Source organism: Lolium perenne, chromosome 6, assembly GCF_019359855.2.
Source record: "Lolium perenne isolate Kyuss_39 chromosome 6, Kyuss_2.0, whole genome shotgun sequence".
Taxonomy (NCBI): domain Eukaryota; kingdom Viridiplantae; phylum Streptophyta; class Magnoliopsida; order Poales; family Poaceae; genus Lolium; species Lolium perenne.
The window spans coordinates 34145027-34165805 of NC_067249.2; positions in this window are offsets into that span (position 1 = coordinate 34145027).

Sequence of the window (20779 nt, forward strand, 5' to 3'; positions counted from 1 at the left end):
GTGTGCATGCTATGTTAGTACTTGGTTTGGTTATGTTGATCTGTTATGCACTCTAAGGTTATTTAAATATGAACATTGAATATTGTGGAGCTTGTTAACTCCGGCATTGAGGGTTCGTGTAATCCTACACAGTTAGTGGTGTTCATCATCCAACAAGAGGGTGTAGAGTCTAGCATCTATCTATTTATTCTGTTATGTGATCAATGTTGAGAGTGTCCACTAGTGAAAGTATGATCCCTAGGCCTTGTTCCTAAATACTGCTATCGCCGCTTGTTTACTGTTCTACTGCATGTTTACTTCCTGCAATATTACTACCATCAACTGCACGCCAGCAAGCACTTTTCTGGCGCCGTACTACTGCTCATATTCATTCATACCACTTGTATTTCACTATCTCTTCGCCGAACTAGTGCACCTATTAGGTGTGTTGGGGACACAAGAGACTTCTTGCTTTGTGGTTGCAAGGTTGCATGAGAGGGATATCTTTGACCTCTTCCTCCCTGAGTTCGATAAACCTTGGGTGATCCACTTAAGGGAAACTTGCTGCTGTTCTACAAACCTCTGCTCTTGGAGGCCCAACACTGTCTACAAGAATAGAAGCACCCGTAGACATCAAGCACTTTTCTGGCGCCGTTGCCGGGGAGGAAAGGTAAAAGGCACTCATACTCCGGTCTCAGGTAACTAAGTACTTTTCTGTTGCCGTTGTGTTTGTGCTCGAAGCTATTTCCTTTAGATCCTGCAATTGCATCTTTTTGTTTCTTGTTTACACTAGTTTGGCATAATGGACAACAATGAGCTTCTTATTCTATTTCCTAATTTAAGACATGGATGGTTTGATGCGAAAATTAAAAAACCTATGGAACATATTAGTATGAACGCTTTGAACACCATTGTTGCTAATGATATGGAAAATTTTAAGCTTGGGGAAGCTGGCTTTGATGAGCATGATATTTTTAGTCCCCCAAGCATTGAGGAGAAAATTTACTTTGATGATACTTTGCCTCCTATTTATGATGATTATAATGATAGTAGTCTTTTAGTACCGCCTGTTATGGAGGATAAATTTGATTATGATTATACTATGCCTCCTACACTTGATGAGAATAATAATGATAGCTACTTTGTTGAATTTGCTCCCACTACAACTAATAAAATTGATTATGCTTATGTGGAGAGTAATGATACTTTTATGCATGTGGATAAGAATGCTTTATGTGATACTTATATTGTTGAGTTTGTTCATGATGCCTCTGAAAATTATTATGAGAGAGGAAAATATGGTTGTAGAAATTTTCATGTTACTAAAACACCTCTCTATATGCTGAAATTTTTGAAGTTACTCTTGTTTTATCTTCCTATGCTTGTTACTTTGCTCTTCATGAACTTGTTTATTTACAAGATTCCTTTGCATAGGAAGCATGTTAGGCTTAAATGTGTTTTGAATTTGCTTCTTGATGCTCTCTTTTGCTTCAACTCTTATTTCTTGGGAGTGCATCATTAAAATTGCTGAGTCTATCTTAATGGCTATAAAGAAAGAACTTCTTGTGAGATAACCCATGTCTTTATTTTGCTACTATTTTGTTGTGTCTTGGAAGTTGTTACTACTGTAGAAACCTCTCCTTATCTTAGTTTTGTTGCATTGTTGTGCCAAGTAAAGTCTTTGATAGTAAGGTTCATACTAGATTTGGATTACTGCGCAGAAACAGATTTCTGTCTGTCACGAATTTGGGCAGGGTTCTCTGTACGTAACTCAGAAAAATCTGCCAATTTACGTGAGTGATACTCAGATATGTACGCAACTTTCATTAAATTTGGGCATTTTCATCTGAGCAAGTCTGGTGCCACTTTAAAATTCTTCTTTACGGACTGCTCTGTTTTGACAGATTTTGCCTTTTATTTCGCATTGCCTCTTTTGCTGTGTTGGATGGATTTCTTTGTTCCATTGACTTCCAGTAGCTTTGTGCAATGTCCAGAAGTTTTAAGAATGATTGTGTCACCTCTGAACATGTGAATTTTTTATTATGCACTAACCCTCTAATGAGTTTGTTTCGAGTTTGGTGTGGAGGAAGTTTTCAAGGGTCAAGAGAGGAGGATGATATACTATGATCAAGAAGAGTGAAAAGTCTAAGCTTGGGGATGCCCCCGTGGTTCATCCCTGCATATTTCAAGAAGACCCAAGCGTCTAAGCTTGGGGATGCCCAAGGCATCCCCTTCTTCATCGACAAAATTATCAGGTTCCTTCTCTTGAAACTATATTTTTATTCGGTCACATCTTATGTACTTTACTTGGAGCGTCTGTTTGTTTTTGTTTTTGTTTTTGTTTGAATAAATGCTTGTGTGGGAGAGAGACACGCTCCGCTGGTTCATATGAACACATGTGTTCTTAGCTTTTAATGTTCATGGCGAAGGTTGAAACTGCTTCGTTAATTGTTATATGGTTGGAAACGGGAAATGCTACATGTAGTAATTGATAAAATGTCTTGAATAATTTGATACTTGGCAATTGTTGTGCTCATGTTTAAGCTCTTGCATCATATACTTTGCACCCATTAATGAAGAAATACATAGAGCTTGCTAAAATTTTGTTTGCATAATTGGTCTCTCTAAGGTCTAGATAATTTCTAGTATTGAGTTTTGAACAACAAGGAAGACGGTGTAGAGTCTTATAATGTTTACAATATGTCTTTTATGTGAGTTTTGCTGCACCGGTTCATCCTTGTGTTTGTTTCAAATAGCCTTGCTAGCCTAAGCCTTGTAACGAGAGGGAATACTTCTCATGCATCCAAAATCCTTGAGCCAACCACTATGCCATTTATGTCCACCATACCTACCTACTACATGGTATTTCTCCGCCATTCCAAAGTAAATTGCTTGAGTGCTACCTTTAAATAATTCAAAATTTATCACCTCTGATTTGTGTCAATGTTTTATAGCTCATGAGGAAGTATGTGGTGTTTATCTTTCATTCTTGTTGGGCAACTTTCACCAATGGACTAGTGGCTTCATCCGCTTATCCAATAATTTTGCAAAAAGAGCTGGCGCGGGGTTCCCAGCCCCCAATTAATCAACCTTCATTAATAATTCTCTTCACATGTTTTGCTCTGATTCATCAGTAAGCAACTTAATTTTGCAAATAGACACTCCTTCATGGTATGTGAATGTTGGAAGGCACCCGAGGATTCGGTTAGCCATGGCTTGTGTAAGCAAAAGGTTGGTAGGAGTGTCATCCATAAATAAAACTAAAATACATGTGTAAACAAAAGAGAAGAGGGATGATCTACCTTGCTGGTAGAGATAACGTCCTTCATGGGAGCCGCTCTTTGAAGGTTTGTCTGGCAAGGGGGTTAGAGTGCCCACTACCATTCGTTGACAACAACAAACACCTCTCAAAATTTTACTTTTATGCTCTCTTTATGTTTTCAAAACCAAAGCTCTAGCACAAATATAGCAATCAATGCTTCCCTCTGCGAAGGGCCATTCTTTTACTTTTATGTTGAGTCAGTTCACCTATCTCTTTTCACCTCAAGAAGCAAACACTTGTGTGAACTGTGCATTGATTCCTACATACTTGCATATTGCACTTGTTATATTACTTTACATTGACAATATCCATGAGATATACATGTTATAAGTTGAAAGCAACCGCTGAAACTCAATCTTCCTTTGTGTTGCTTCAATACCTTTACTTTGATTTATTGCTTTATGAGTTAACTCTTATGCAAGACTTATTGATGCTTGTCTTGAAAGTACTATTCATGAAAAGTCTTTGCTTTGTGATTCATTTGTTTACTCATGTCATTACCATTGTTTTGTCGCTGCATTCATTACATATGCTTACAATAGTATGATCAAGATTATGATAGCATGTCACTTCAGAAATTATCTTTGTTATCGTTTACCTACTCGAGGGCGAGCAGGAACTAAGCTTGGGGATGCTTGATACGTCTCAAACGTATCTATAATTTCTTATGTTCCATGCTACTTTTATGATGATACTCACATGTTTTATACACATTATATGTCATTATTATGCATTTTCCGGAACTAACCTATTGACGAGATGCCGAAGGGCCAGTTGCTGTTTTCTGCTGTTTTTGGTTCCAGAAATCCTAGTAAGGAAATATTCTCGGAATCGGACGAAATCAATGTCCAGCATCCTATTTTTCCACGAAGCTTCCAGAACACCCGAGAGCCACCAGAGGGGAGCCCTGGTGGGCCCCGATGATAGGGCGGCGCGGCCAGGGCCTGGGCTGCGCCCCCCTGTTGTGTCGTCGCCTCGTTGACCTTCTGACGCCGCCTCTTCGCCTATATAAAGGTCCCTGACCTAAAACACGAGACGGAAAAGCCACGGTACGAGAAACCTTCCAGAGCCGCCGCCATCGCGAAGCCAAGATCTGGGGGACAGGAGTCTCTGTTCCGGCACGCCGCCGGGACGGGGAAGTGCCCCCGGAAGGCTTCTCCATCGACACCACCGCCATCTTCATCAACGCTGCTGTCTCCCATGAGGAGGGAGTAGTTCTCCATCGAGGCTCGGGGCTGTACCGGTAGCTATGTGGTTCATCTCTCTCCTATGTGCTTCAATACAATAATCTCATGAGCTGCCTTACATGATTGAGATTCATATGATGATGCTTGTAATCTAGATGTCATTATGCTAGTCAAGTGGATTTTACTTATGTGATCTCCGGAGACTCCTTGTCCCACGTGTGTAAAGGTGACAATGTGTGCACCGTGTGGGTCTCTTAGGCTATATTTCACAGAATACTTATTCACTGTTATGAATGGCATAGTGAAGTGCTTATTTATATCTCTTTATGATTGCAATGTGTTTTGTATCACAATTTATCTGTGTGCTACTCTAGTGATGTTATTAAAGTAGTTTATTCCTCCTGCACGGTGTAATGGTGACAGTGTGTGCATCGTGTAGTACTTGGCGTAGGCTATGATTGTGATCTCTTGTAGATTATGAAGTTAACTATTGCTATGATAGTATTGATGTGATCTATTCCTCCTTTCGTAGTGTGAAGGTGACAGTGTGCATGCTATGTTAGTACTTGGTTTGGTTATGTTGATCTGTTATGCACTCTAAGGTTATTTAAATATGAACATTGAATATTGTGGAGCTTGTTAACTCCGGCATTGAGGGTTCGTGTAATCCTACACAGTTAGTGGTGTTCATCATCCAACAAGAGGGTGTAGAGTCTAGCATCTATCTATTTATTCTGTTATGTGATCAATGTTGAGAGTGTCCACTAGTGAAAGTATGATCCCTAGGCCTTGTTCCTAAATACTGCTATCGCCGCTTGTTTCTTGTTCTCTTTGCATGTTTACTTCCTGCAATATTACTACCATCAACTGCACGCCAGCAAGCACTTTTCTGGCCCCGTACTACTGCTCATATTCATTCATACCACTTGTATTTCACTATCTCTTCGCCGAACTAGTGCACCTATTAGGTGTGTTGGGGACACAAGAGACTTCTTACTTTGTGGTTGCAGGGTTGCATGAGAGGGATATCTTTGACCTCTTCCTCCCTGAGTTCGATAAACCTTGGGTGATCCACTTAAGGGAAACTTGCTGCTGTTCTACAAACCTCTGCTCTTGGAGGCCCAACACTGTCTACAAGAATAGAAGCACCCGTAGACATCATCGGACTTCCAGAATACTAAGCCAATATCCTTCGCATACGCGCCTGAACCTATGGACGCGGAGGATTGGTTGATGGACACTGAGCGAAAGCTCAACACGGTCGGATGCAATGACCTGGAGAAGGTCAGATACGCAACACATCTGTTGTGTTGACCCGCCGCATCTTGGTGGGATAATATAGTAGCCGTGTATCCGGCTGGAAAGGTGTTCACTTGGGAGGAATTCAAGAGGAAGTTCAGGGAATCCAATGTCCCTGAAAGCATTATGGAGCTGAAACGCCGAGAGTTTGAAAGTCTCGAGCAGAAAGATAAGGCTATCCTGACTTACGTCAGGGAGTTCTCAGGATTGTCCCGGTATGCAGTTGAGGAGGTCAACACCGAGGACAAGAAGAAAAAGGGGTTCATGCGAGGATTGAATCCTCAGTTCAAGGTACAGCTCCGAATGTTGAGAGCTACTGAGTTTCAGGAGTTGATGGATGCAGCCATCACTCTTGAAGATGACTTCAAACAACTGCAAGAGGAGAAGAGGAAGAAGGTTAAATTTGAGCCTAAGAGATTTGTCAGCAACAAACCCAATACCAGCTTGAGTTTCAAGCCAAGGTACAACAACAACAACAACTTCAACAACAGGAGGAACCAAGGGTTTCAGACTACAAACCAGATTGTTTGTCGCAGTTGTGGAATGGTAGGGCACGTCTCGAAGGATTGCCGTAAACCCAGAATCATTTGCTTTGGGTGTCGCCAGGAGGGGCACATGTTGAAGGATTGCCCCAAGAGAAAGAATGGAGGAGGTCAGTCAGGAGGAGGAGGAAACCGAGGCGGGAATACCGGAGGGAACTGGAAGAACAAGAAACCCTTCGGCAAGTTGAACTGCACCAGCTTGGAGGAGGTGGTGAACTCTGATCAAGCAGTTATAGGTACGCTTCAGATACTCACTCATCCTAGCAAAGTACTTTTTGATACTGGTGCAACTACATCATTCATTTCTCAGCAATTCATCATAAAACATGGGATTAGTTGCACTAAGTTAGATAAACCCATAACCATACTTTCTGCGGGGGGAACGATAGTAGTAACCCACGTCAAACAAGGACAGATCATTATGATCAATAAGTGCGCGTTTGACGCAGACCTGTTCATTCTACCGATGAAGGACATTGATGTCATTCTAGGTATGAATTGGTTAGAGTCAAATGGAGCATTAATCGACTGTGTGAACAAGACAGTGTCTCTGAAAAGCCCCGTTGGAAGTAGAATGATCTACCAAGGGGATAAGCATACACAGATTGAAGTAGAGCTACAGTTGAATAGCATGAAGGAAGTAAAACTGGAGGATATACCTGTAGTTAATGAACTCCAGGATGTTTTTCCTAAGGAATTACCTGGAATGCCACCAGATAGGGAGATAGAGTTTACTATCGACCTAATTCCAGGAACAGCTCCGATTGCTAAAGCACCATACAAGATGGGGCCTAAGGAGTTGAAAGAACTCAAGGAACTGTTGGATGACCTGGAACAGAAAGGATTCATTCAGGAGAGTATATCACCATGGGGATCACCGGTGATATTTGTGGATAAGAGAGATGGAGGCCGAAGGATGTGCGGAGACTACAGGAATCTGAATAATGTTACTATCAAGAACAAGTACCCACTTCCTAGAATACAAGATCTTTTTGATCAAGTTAGAGGCGCGGGAGTCTTTTCCAAGATTGATCTAAGATCCGGTTATCATCAGATAAAGATCAAGAAGGAAGACGTTCCGAAAACAGCCTTTGTCTCGAGGTACGGACATCATGAATACCTAGTAGTACCTTTTGGATTAACCAATGCCCCAGCAATATTCATGAATCTTATGAAGAAGATCTTCATGCCATGCCTAGACAAGTTTGTCATCGTATTCATCGATGATATCTTGATATATTCTAAGGATAAAGCTGAACATGCTGAACATCTGAGGATAGTGTTGCAAACACTAAGAGAGCATCAACTCTACGCCAAATTCAGCAAGTGTGAGTTTTGGCTAGATCAAGTAGAATTTCTTGGTCATGTTATTAGCAAGGATGGTATAGCAGTAAACCCAAGCAAAGTAGCAGCAGTTTTAGAATGGGAAGCACCAAAGACTGTCAAAGAAATCCGAGGATTCTTAGGAATGGCAGGATACTATCGGAGATTCATTGAAGGATTCTCTAAGATAGCAGGACCGATGACCAAGCTGTTAAGGAAAAACACACCGTTCGTGTGGTCTGATGAGTGTGAGAAGAGTTTTCAGACTCTGAAGGAAAAACTCACCACAGCACCGGTGTTAGCAGTTCCGGAAGTTGGCAAGGATTATACCGTGTACTGTGACGCATCCAAACATGGATTGGGTTGCGTACTCATGCAAGATCGGAAAGTAATATCATATGGATCAAGGCAACTCAGACCTCATGAAGTGAACTACCCAACACATGATCTAGAGTTAGCAGCGGTCATATTTGCACTTAAAACTTGGAGACATTTTCTCTATGGAGCCAAGTGTGAGCTCTATACTGATCATAAGAGTCTCAAGTACTTCTTCACTCAGAAGGAACTCAACATGAGACAGAAAAGATGGCTGGAGCTAATCAAGGATTATGACCTGACCATCAATTATACTCCAGGAAAGGCTAATGTTGTAGCAGATGCCTTGAGCAGGAAGAGCACTGGAGTAATTGAACAAGAAATGGCACCGGAGTTGAAGAAAGAAATAAGCCAAGCCCAGATACAATTTTGGGAGAAAGAAGCTCATGAAGGACTGTCGGCATTACAAGTAGCCGATGAACTTAGTGTGAACTTAAAGAATGAGATAATCATGGGTCAATTGGACGATCCATTCATCGTGGAGGAGATGAGAAGGATTGATGAGGGAAGACCATCAGAATTTCACCGAGGAGAGTTGGGATCATTATGGTTCCAGAAAAGGATTTGCGTTCCGGATATTGATGAAATCAAAGAAGTTATACTCCAGGAAGCACATCAAACACCATACTCTATACATCCAGGAAGTACAAAGATGTACATGGATCTCAAGGAATTATTCTGGTGGAATAACATGAAAAGAGAGATAGCACAATCGTGGCGGAATGCCATACCTGCCAAAGAGTGAAAGCTGAACATCAAAGTCCGGCAGGAAAGTTACAACCTTTACCAATCCCAGAATGGAAATGGGAGGAGATAGGAATGGATTTCATCACCGGACTACCCATGACTAATAAAAAAAGGATATGATATGGGTAATCGTGGACCGGTTGACGAAGAGTGCACACTTCTTAGCAGTAAACCAGCAGGATAAAGGGGAGAAACTCATCGATCTTTACATTAAAGAGATCGTGAGTAAACATGGAGTGCCCAAGAAGATCGTGTCAGATCGAGGATCCGTGTTCACATCAGCATTTTGGAAGCAACTACATGAAGCTTTAGGATCCAAGTTAGACTATAGCACCGCCTATCATCCTCAGACAGGTGGACAAACAGAGAGAACAAACCAGATATTGGAAGATATGCTTAGGGCATGTGCCTTAGACTTCGGAGGATCATGGGAGGAGCACTTACCACTAGCAGAGTTTTCATACAATAATAGCTATCAAAGCAGCATCAAGATGGCACCATTCAAAGCTCTGTATGGAAGGAAGTGTAGATCACCAATATGTTGGTATGAGGCAGGATCAAGCAAGGAATTCAACCCTGATTATGTCAAAGAAAAGCAGTAGATCATTGACATTATAAGGGATAGGCTTAAAATAGCTCAAAGTAGACAAAAGAGTTATGCCGATCAAAAGAGAAGAACATGGGAGCCACAAGTCGGAGACATGGTATATCTTAAGGTAAGTCCGATGAAAGGTCTTCGGAGATTTGGAGTAAAGGGAAAGTTGAGCCCTAGATACATCGGACCTTTCAAGATACTGAGTCAGAACCGAGGGTTAGCCTTTGAATTGGATCTACCGGGAAGGTTAGCTCAAGTTCACAATGTATTCCATGTGTCACAACTCAGGAAATGCTTAAAGACCCCAGATGAGCCAGTATCACATGATGAGCTCGAGTTACAACCAGACTTGACCTACATAGAGAAGCCCGCTAAGATTCTCGAGGAGAACTGGAAACAACTCAGGAATCGAGCCATTAAGTATTGCAAGATTCAATGGAAGCATCACCCCGAGAGGGAAGCCACCTGGGAAAAGGAAGAAGACCTGAGGAAAACATACTCTGAACTCTTCAGGTATTACAACCACAACTTCGGGACGAAGTTTTCTTTAAGGGGGAAAGGCTGTAATGTCCCAGGTTTAGAGACGATCGAGGGGTAGATTTTAGAAAGGGATGTGCATTGCATCGTAAATTCTGGGGAAATTTCGCGCTTTTAAAACAAAATTGCATCGAAGGGGGACAAGTTTCTCTCTCGACACCTTACAGGGTTAGGGTTTCGAGAGTGCGACAAACTTGCTTCTCATTCAACTAAGTTAGGGTTTTGAGAAGAGAGGAGAGTTATTGCATTACAACTTAAGTTGCATGATTGAATTCAAATACAAGTTACATTTGAATTTCAAATTCAAACACCATTTGAATATCTCATAATTCAATATTGAGGTAATTCTTCAAACAAATATTAAATAATAAAGATTATGAACAATACAAATATTAAGTAAAGCTCTTTAGAGAAAATTGGAGCTTTATTGATAATCACTCAAGATACATTGTCTTTACAATATCCAGATTTGAAATATAAAATATTACAACCCATTACAAGAATTGATAAAATGGAAAAAGAAAAAGAAAGAAAATTACAACGAAATAATCTATCCTAGACTACCAGTTGCACTTCATAAAATCTTGGATCAAGATGATCTTGCACTTCATCTTGATCATCCCCAAGCTCCCTGTACACAAACAAAGCAAAACACAAGTTATGCCAAGTGGCATTGCCACTTGGCAGGTTAGCAAAGAAATAATGTACTGGAGAGGATATTATCAAGATCTGCCGAGCTGATCTTCTCACAGCTCAAGTTCCCAAGCCTGGTACACACACACACACACACAGGCAGCACACACAGCATGTGTGCATGCACAACAGCAACACACACAGTGAGTCACCAAAGTGAACTGGTGGAGCTGTCGACCAGGGAAGCAAGGTGGGCTAGGTATAAAACCTTTCACCAAGCCAAAACCCTAGCAGCTCCATCGGCAGAATCTCCAGGGTAAGAACACCAGCACAGCAAGAATAGGAAGAACATCCACTGCTGTTCAACCTATCCTCACAGCCACAGAAAGTAACCAAGTAACATCAGCTTGCAAGGAGGAGAAGGGCAAGCACAAGCACATCACAGAAGCAATCCTCTACACCAACACAAATCACTAGGAGCTGGAGTGAGGTATACCAATAGATCATGAGCAAGCAAAGTTTTGCTCATACAAATCCAGCATATGCATAAGCCACAGAAGCAAAAGAAGGGTAGAACCCTGTTTGTGTCATCATCTGGTTACTAAACCATTTGGTGCAAGCAAATATGGAAGAAGCCAATAGGTTAATCAACCAAGGGAACATTGGTTGGATCAAAACACTGAAACCACCAAGGAAATCCAGCAAGGGTTGATCCTATCTAGTCAACCATGAACACTTAGCACCTATAGCTAGCAATACCATCAGACAAATAGACAAACTTTTGTCTATATAAACTCTCAGCATTAAAAGCCACTAGAAGTCCAGTTTTGGATCAACCAGTGAGCAATTATTCACCACAGCAAGCCACAGAGAAGGGGGGAGCTACCATGACAGCACCAAAGGGCTATCAGGGCCACCTCAACCCACAGCCAACACTTAAGCCACCACATCATCACCCAATAGGGTTCAGTAGTGGGCTAGGGTACCCAACCAGTGGTTGGCATCCATCTAGCCCTACCACAGTTAATAGGATGATCACAACTGCAAGCAGTTCACATCAATTATCATTATGATCAAGCCAAGCTAGACAGATAAATGAATTACACAAGTAATTGTTGCACCAGAGCCTTGCAGATGATCCAAGGGATCATTGCAAGCATCAACTGATGCTTAAGCAAGCACCATCACACACCAGGCCAAGCCTGTGTGATGCACACACGGCACAGAGTAAGCAACAGTGAGACACAGGCATAGAACAGCAGCCAATTACCAAGTAACTGGTGATCATATGACCATCAGGGCTTAACAAGAACATGCTGGAGCCAAGCCTAGCACCAACACATTGACAAGATTAACTAGATAGCCACATCTCGTAATAAATTGCATCACAGATAAATAAATAAATCATATATAATTGTATCCAGAAGCACACCATCAAAGGATGGAGCTGTCTAGCCAACAACCATGCTCAATGGAGCATTTCCATGAAAGGAGCCCAATGAACAAACACATCAGGGGCACTGGCACTTGCTAAAAGCAAGGATTACTCACAGTAATCAGGCCAGGAGCAAGAATCACTACTACACATGGGTGCCCAGTAACAGGTTAGCAGCTAGCACAGCATAGCAGAGCCAGGATCATCACAGCAGCAATAGCAACACACCTGTGAGCATAGATATAGCAGCAGCAGTAGCAGTAGCAGTAGGACATCATAACAGAAATAAGCATGGCAGTACATCAGTAGCAACCATGGCTAGAGCAAGGCAGGGCTAATCACACATCCGCAGCAGTCATAGCACATGCATAGGAAGGCCATGAACGCAGCACAGCAGGAGCAGGTAATGGTGTACTGGCAAGGCCAGCACACCAAGAAGATGGATGCAAGGGCATTCAGAGGAAGGAGAAGAGGTAGAGCAAGCAAAAGAGTGAGGGAGGCGCACATACCTAGAGCAGGAGCACCACGGCGTGCCCATGGCGGCACGGTGGCACGGGCCGACCACGGCAGTGCCAAGTCGCGGCCAAGCCTGGCGTCGCCGAGCACAAGTGCTCCAGCATCACCACGGCGAGGCACACGGCCGCGTCACCGCGTTGGTTCGCCGGTGAGCGGTGAATCGCCGCGGAACCCCACGGCCTTGCGGGCAGACACGCTGGGGCGAGACGAGGAGGCGACGGGGGCCAGATCGACGCGGAGGATCTGGTGCGCCATCGAGAGGCGGTTCAGATGCGCCCCATCTCATCGCCGGCGATGGCCGGCGGTGGCCGGAATAATTCGTCAACGGCGCAGGCGACGCGGGCGTCGCGGGAGCGAGGAGTTAGGGTTTCGCGAGAGATAGTGAGGAAGGGGGCGAATGAGTCCGACCGAGCCGGTCGGTACGGCTCGGGTTAGGTTTAACCACTGGGCCACCCTAACAGGTGGGCCCAGGGGCAAATATGACTTTTCACATTTTCAAATAAACAGAAACTTTGAAAATGCATAGAAAATAATAAATAGCTCTAAAAAAATAATTAAAAATATGAAAATCACTAAGAATAAAATTCTCTATCATAATAAAATATGAAATCGAATTTTTGAAGAGAAACATGATTAAGCCAAAATTGATGATTAAAATAATCATTTAAATCACACCTTATATTTTCAATAATGAAAATAAGTCCATAAATTCTTCGGACTTTAAAAACACCTTGACAACATTTCAAGGTTGTATTTTACCCTAAACAGAGTATCCCTAAATTGTTCTTAGTATTAATCTCTCACATAAAATAATAAAACATCGGAAGGGGGGAACAACCCTAAAAGCTGAATCATGCATAATTGCTTCTTTAACCATTGCCCTTATCGGACAATGATGCTATTTTTCAGCAACAGAGGACAAGGGTCAGTCCACACCATCCAACTGCAACACTTTGCAGTGTTCAGGCAAGTTCATCACTTGCTCATGCCATTTAAGTATTTTTACCAAATTACTTGCAAAATACTGTATTTATCACTATTGCATAAAAAAAAGCAAAACCACTATTTTCATAACTATGAATATGAATAAATGGTGGGCAATGGAACCATGGTTTGTGTTGATATGGTGGAGGTTCCATTGCAAGGGTTTATATCCATCTAGGATTAAACAACAAATGTCGTCCAGTGATTCTTGTGCCGTAATACCCGTGTTAACCATAAGATCTGGAGTGGGACGGAGTAGTCAAAAGTGTTTCCACCTCTCGTTCATCAACGGACGCGCGTTATCGTAGTACACTTGTAATCCAAGGGGGCAAGCGGTGAGGCTGGGGAGTCCTAAGTCCCCACGGCATTGTCCGTAGTACACTTGTCGCCCGAAGGAGCAAGCGGTGAGGCTGGGGAGTCCTAAGTCCCCACGGTATTGCGGTCTATGAGGGGTTGCAACGACCGGCGAAGGTATCAGGCCGTCGTGCCTGATAGTAGTCGAGGTCGGATGGTATCTTAGGATACGCTGGCCGGCGAGGACCCAAGGTCGGAATTGCAACAAAGGGTGGGTGTTCGAGGTAGCGGAGGAACATAATTGGCTAGGACCTTATACCGGGCCTCACACCAAAGGAAGTGTGGACGGGAAAGCTGCCCGGTTGGCACCACGGTTAAGATATCTTATGGGTAAAGCAACACACCTCTGCAGAGTGTAACGAATCGTGACCAGTCACTCCTTGTTCCGAGTTTTGGAACTGCGAACGCTGCCGGAAAGGAACTCCATGAAGTTCTAGTAAACCGGTGAAGGCTGACGGACATAGTTCTTCTGAATAAAAGCAACCTTTTGAAGAAATGATTATGAAAACATGCATTGGTATTAGACTTTCTGGTCTAATACCGTAGCTAGTGCATTAAACACCTCTTTTCTATAATGAACTTGTTGAGTACGCTCGTACTCATACCACTCTTAAATCCCCTGCTTAGGCTGCATGCGAATCGGCGGAGGAGGACAACGACGACCCTGAAGGAGCCGAAGTCATCGGCTATGAAGAACCAGACCTCTCCGGAGGTATCGAAGGAGTAGACTACCTCATAGTCTACGGAACCGGGGAGGGTTCCGGAGGAGAGCAAGCTTAGACCTACCGAGTAGTAGTAGTATCCGAGCAGTGCGAACTCTTAGTACTTAACTGCTCGAGGAGAATAAAATGTATAATCTAGTAAGACTGTTATATTGTAAGTTAAGTTGGGTTCGCCTCGAACCCAGGAGTATCCCTCTTAGCACCCAAGAGGAGCTCCGAGATGATATGTACATGTTGCTTGTAATAATAAGTGAATGAGTTATGGACCTGTTATGTTCTGTTGTACTACTCTGAGGGATGTAATATTTGCGGATTGGTACTTCGTGAATGTTATATCAACGACTGGCATACTACAACATGCAGTGGTATGCAGGGTCACCACAGGGAAACATGGTTACATACATCTTAATAATATTAAGTTTCCCCTCTTTATGTTGAGAATCTTGAAGTTACTCGTGTTTTATCTTCCTATGCTTGTCACTTTGTTCTTCATGAATTTATTTGTGTACAAGATTCCTTTTCATAGGAAGTGGGTTAGGCTTAAATGTGTTTTTAATTTGCTTCTTGATGCTCTCTTTGCTTCAACTCTTATTTCTTGCGCGAGCATCATTAAAATTACTGAGCCCATCTTAATGGCTATAAAGAAAGCACTTCTTGGGAGATAACCCATGTTTTATTTTGCTACTGTTTTGTTGTGTCTTGGAAGTTGTTACTACTGTAGCAACCTCTCCTTATCTTTATTTTATTGCATTGTTGTGCCAAGTAAAGTTTTTGATAGTAGGGTTGATACTAGATTTGGATTACTGCGCAGAAACAGATTTCTTACTGTCACGAAATTGAGCAGCCCCGTCTGTAGGTAACTCAGAAAAATCTTCCAATTTACGTGCGTGATCCTCTGATATGTATGCAACTTTCATTCAATTTGAGCTTTTTCATCTGAGCCTGTGAAGTGCCCCAGAAAAATTCGTCTTTACGGACTGTTCTGTTTTGACAGATTCTGCCTTTTATTTCGCATTGCCTCTTTTGCTATGTTGAATGGATTTCTTTGTTCCATTAACGTTCAATAACTTTGGGTAATGTCCAGAAGTGTTAAGAATGATTGTGTCCTTGATGAACATGTGAATTTTTGATTATGCACTAACCCTCTAATGAGTTTGTTTTGAGTTTGGTGTGGAGGAAGTTTTCAAGGATCAAGAGAGGAGGATGATATGCTATGATCAAGAAGAGTGAAAAGTCTAAGCTTGGGGATGCCCCCGTGGTTCATCCCTTCATATTTCAAGAAGACCCAAGCGTCTAAGCTTGGGGATGCCCAAGGCATCCCCTTCTTCATCAACAACTTATCAGGTCACCTCTAGTGAAACTATATTTTTATTCCGTCACATCTTATGTACTTTACTTGGAGCGTCTGTTTGATTTTATTTTTGTTTATGTTTGAATAAATTTATGCTTATGTGGGAGAGAGACACGCTCCGCTTTTTCATATGAACACTGGTGTTCTTAGTTCTATCTTTAATGTTCATGGCGAAGTTGAAAACTGCTTCGTTCATTGTTATATGGTTGGAAACAGAAAATGCTTCATGTGGTAATTGGTATAATGTCTTGAATAATTTGATACTTGGCAATTGTTGTGCTCATATAGATCATGTTTAAGCTCTTGCATCATGTACTTTGCACCGATTAATGAAGAACTACATAGAGCTTGTTAAAATTTGGTTTGCATGATTGGTCTCTCTAAGTCTAGATATTTTCTGGTTAAGGTGTTTGAACAACAAGGAGACAATGTAGAGTCTTATAATGCTTGCAATATGTTCTTATGTAAGTTTTGTTGTACCGGTTTATACTTGAGTTTGCTTCAAACAACCTTGCTAGCCTAAGCCTTGTATTGAGAGGGATTACTTCTCGTGCATCCAAATCCTTGAGCCAAAACCCATGCCATTTGTGTCCACCATACCTACCTACTATGTGGTATTTCTCTGCCATTCCAAAGTACATTACTTGAGTGCTACCTTTAAAATTTCATTCCTTGTCTTCGCAATACATAGCTCATGGGAAAATAGCCTTAAAAATTATTGTGGTATTGAATATGTTGCTATGTATCTTATTTCTTATAAGTTGCTTGTTGAGCGATAACCATGTTTCTGGGGACGCCATCAACTTTTACACCTTTTGTTGGATATCATGTGAGTTGCTATGCATGTTCGTCTTGTCTGAAGTAAGGGCGATTTTCATGATCAAATGGTTTGAGTATGCATATTGTTAGAGAAGAACATTGGGCCGCTAACTAAAGCCATGAATCATGGTGGAAGTTTCAGTTTGGACACAAATCCTCAATCTCTTATGAGAATATTATCTGTTGTTGAATGCTAAAGCATTAAAAGAGGAGTCCATTATCTGTTGTCTATGTTGTCCCGGTATGGATGTCTAAGTTGAGAATAATCAAAAGCGAGAAATCCAATGCGAACTTTCTCCTTAGACCTCTGTACAGGCGGCATAGAGGTACCCCTTTGTGACACTTGGTTGAAACATATGTTATGCAATGATAATCCGTGTTAATCCAAGCTAATTAGGACAAGGTGCGGGCACTATTAGTATTCTATGCATGAGGCTTGCAACTTATAGGATGTATTTTACATAACACATATGATTTATTACTACCGTTGAAAAAATTGTTTCTATGTTTTCAAAATGAAAAGCTCTAGCACAAAAATAGTAATCCATGCTTCCCTCTCCGAAGGGCCTTTCTTTTACTTTATGTTGAGTCAGTTTACCTACTTCTTTCTATCTTAGAAGCAAACACTTGTGTCAACTGTGCATTGATTCTTATATGTTTACCTATTGCACTTGTTATATTACTTTATATTGACAATTATCCATGAGATATACATGTTACAAGTTGGAAGCAATTGCTGAAACTTAATCATCCTTTGTGTTGCTTCAATGCCTTCTAGTTTGAATCTATTGCTTTATGAGTTAACTCTTATGCAAGACTTATTGATGGTTGTCTTGAAAGTACTATTCATGAAAAGTCTTTGCTATATGATTCAGTTGTTTAATCATTGCCTTTACCATTGCTTCGAATCGCTGCATTCATCTCATATGCTTTACAATAGTATTGATCAAGATCATGTTGGTAGCATGTCACTTAAGAAATTATCCTTGTTATCGTTTACCTACTCGAGGGCGAGCAGGAACTAAGCTTGGGGATGCTTGATACGTCTCCAACGTATCTATAATTTCTTATGTTCCATGCTAGTTTTATGACAATACCTACATGTTTTGTTCACACTTTATATCGTTTTGATGCATTTTCCGGAACTAACCTATTAACGAGATGCCGAAGTGCCAGTTCCTGTTTTGTGCTGTTTTTGGTTTCAGAAATCCTACAAAGGAAATATTCTCGGAATTGGACGAAATCAACGCCCAGTATCTTATTTTTCCCGGAAGCTTCCAGAGCACCGAAGAGGGGCCAGAGGGGAGCCAGGGGGCCCCACCCTACAAGGCGGCGCGGCCAAGGGGGGGGCGCCCCCCTATGGTGTGGCTCCACTAGGACTCCTCCGAGGCTGCCCTTCCGCCTATATAAAGTCTCCGTCGCGAAAACCCTAAAAGAATAAGCCACGATACGAGAAAAGTTCCAGAGCCGCCGCCATCGCGAAGCCAAGATTCGGGGGACAGAAGTCTCTGTTCCGGCACTCCGCCGGGACGGGGAAGTGCCCCCGGAAGGCATCTCCATTGACATCACCGCCATCTTCATCGCTGCTGCTGTCTCCTATGATGAGGAGGGAGTAGTTCTCCATCGAGGCTAAGGGCTCTACCGGTAGCTATGTGGTTAATCTCTCTCTCATGTACCTCAATACAATGATCTCATGAACTGCCTTGCACGATTGAGATCCATATGATGAGCTTTGTATCACTATTAATCTATGTGCTACTCTAGTGATGTTATTAAAGTAGTCTATTCCTCCTTCATGATGTAATGTGGACAGTGTGTGCATCATGTAGGTACTTGGCGTAGGTTATGATCGTGATCTCTTGTAGATTGTGAAGTTAACTATTACTATGCACTCTAGAGTTACTTTATATGAACTCCGGAATTACTCTCTATGGTGTGACAGTGACAGTGTTTGCATCTTGTGTGATTCCTTTATGACGTTGTGGAGCTTGTTTACTCCGGCTTGAGGGTGCTGTCGTAGCCCTACACAATGAATGGTGTTTGTTATCCAACAATAGAGTCTTTGAAAGTAGCATAAGAGAAGAGAACTTATTTATTTATGTGATCGTTGTTGAGAGTGTCCACTAGTGAAAGTATGATCCCTAGGCCTTGTTTCTAAGCATTGAAACACCGTTTCCAACAAGTTCTGTTACATGTTTACTTGCTGCAATATTTACTTCATATCGCAATTACCATCTACCACCATCTATATCATCTGCGTTTTAATATCTCTTCGCCGAACTAGTGCTCCTATACATCTGACAAGTGTATTAGGTGTGTTGGGGACACAAGAGACTTCTTGTATCGTAATTGCAGGGTTGCTTGAGAGGAATATCTCTGACCTCTACCTCCCTGAGTTCGATAAACCTTGGGTGATTCACTTAAGGGAAACTTGCTGCTGTTCTACAAACCTCTGCTCTTGGAGGCCCAACACTGTCTACAGGAATAGAAGCGTGCGTAGACATCACTCCCTCATACTCGAGCACACTGAAATGCAGAGGTCGGTGCACAGAGGCTCGACGAGGCCTCGCAAGGGCAACCTGAAGCGCGATCGAGAGGGTGCCAGTACCGGTTGTATTGGGACTACTTCCACCCCCATCAAACCCGTCTTGGCGGTATCGTATGTCAAGAGACATGTTCTTGACTATTATGCAAGGCACGAGAGGCTATGGCCCCTACCTCAGATGCAAGCCTGATACCGCCAGCAAGCTAGGCTTCACCTCTTACCAGAAGTGTTCTGTGAATGGAGCGCCAGGTGATCTCATTGATGAGTACTTGCAAATAAGAAATACAACCTGCCTCGAGTCGATGTACAAGTTCTGCAAATTCATGATTGCGGTATTTGGCGGGGTTTACTTGAGATAGCCAACTTTTGCCGACACTTCTTGGTTGCTTTCGATCAACGAGGCAATGAGGTTTTCAGGGATGATCGGAAGAATAGACTGCATGCAGTGGGAGTGGAAGAACTGACCATTTGCATGGCATGGTAAGTATAGCATGCATGCGGATGGACTCACTATAATTCTTGAGGCAATTGCATCACGGATATATGGATTTGGCGTTAATTCTTTGGCATGCCGGTTCCCAAAATAAAATTAACGCGCTCTAGCGCTTTCCGGTATTCTCCAGGCTTGTAGAAGGAAATGCTCTTGTGGTTCACTATGAGATCGCCGACAATGCATACGACAAACCATATTTTCTATTTGATGTCACCTATATATCCTGACTAGACAACACTTGTAAAGACCATCTGCGAGCCTAAAACAGAGAAAAAGAAGAGTTTTGTCAAACAATAAGAAGCTTGCGGGAAAGATCTGGAGTGGAATTTAGTGTGCTCCAATCTCGGTGGGCTATTGTCCGTCACCCTTCTGGAATATGGAGCCTTGAGATCATGTGGTAGGTGATGACCGTTTGTGTGATCATACACAACATGATCGTTAAGCAAGAGTGTGATGTTGCATGCCTCCATGACCAATGATGGTAATTTCAGGGTGAGTTGGTTGAGCTACAGCCCGGGGCATCTACGTTTAAGGAGTTCCTCCATTTGCACACTAAGCTTCGTGATCGCCACTTTCAAGATCGTCTTCAGGCTGATTTGATTGAGCATCGGTGTGCATTGACATGCCACGAGAAGTAGTCATCCCATAACATTTTATTTGTCAACTATGTTGTTTATTTGGATGTATGCTACTTAAATTTATTTGGTTGCAACATTATGTTTTCCAATACGTATGAGCTATTTGAGTTGAATACAGGGTGAAAAAATTCAGAATGGCCAAGCCGAACAAAATACATGTTCAAGACCCGGCCCAAACAGACTAAAATAGATACTCCCTCCGATTTATATTAATTGACTTCAATATGGATGTATCTAGAACTAAAATGTGTCTAGATACATCTATGTTAGAGTCAATTAATATGAACCAGAGGAAGTACATTTGTTGTTTAAAATGGATCAAACCGTTAGAGATGCCTTATGCTTTTTCCATCATACACATTTGGTTTACTGTTTGCCACGTT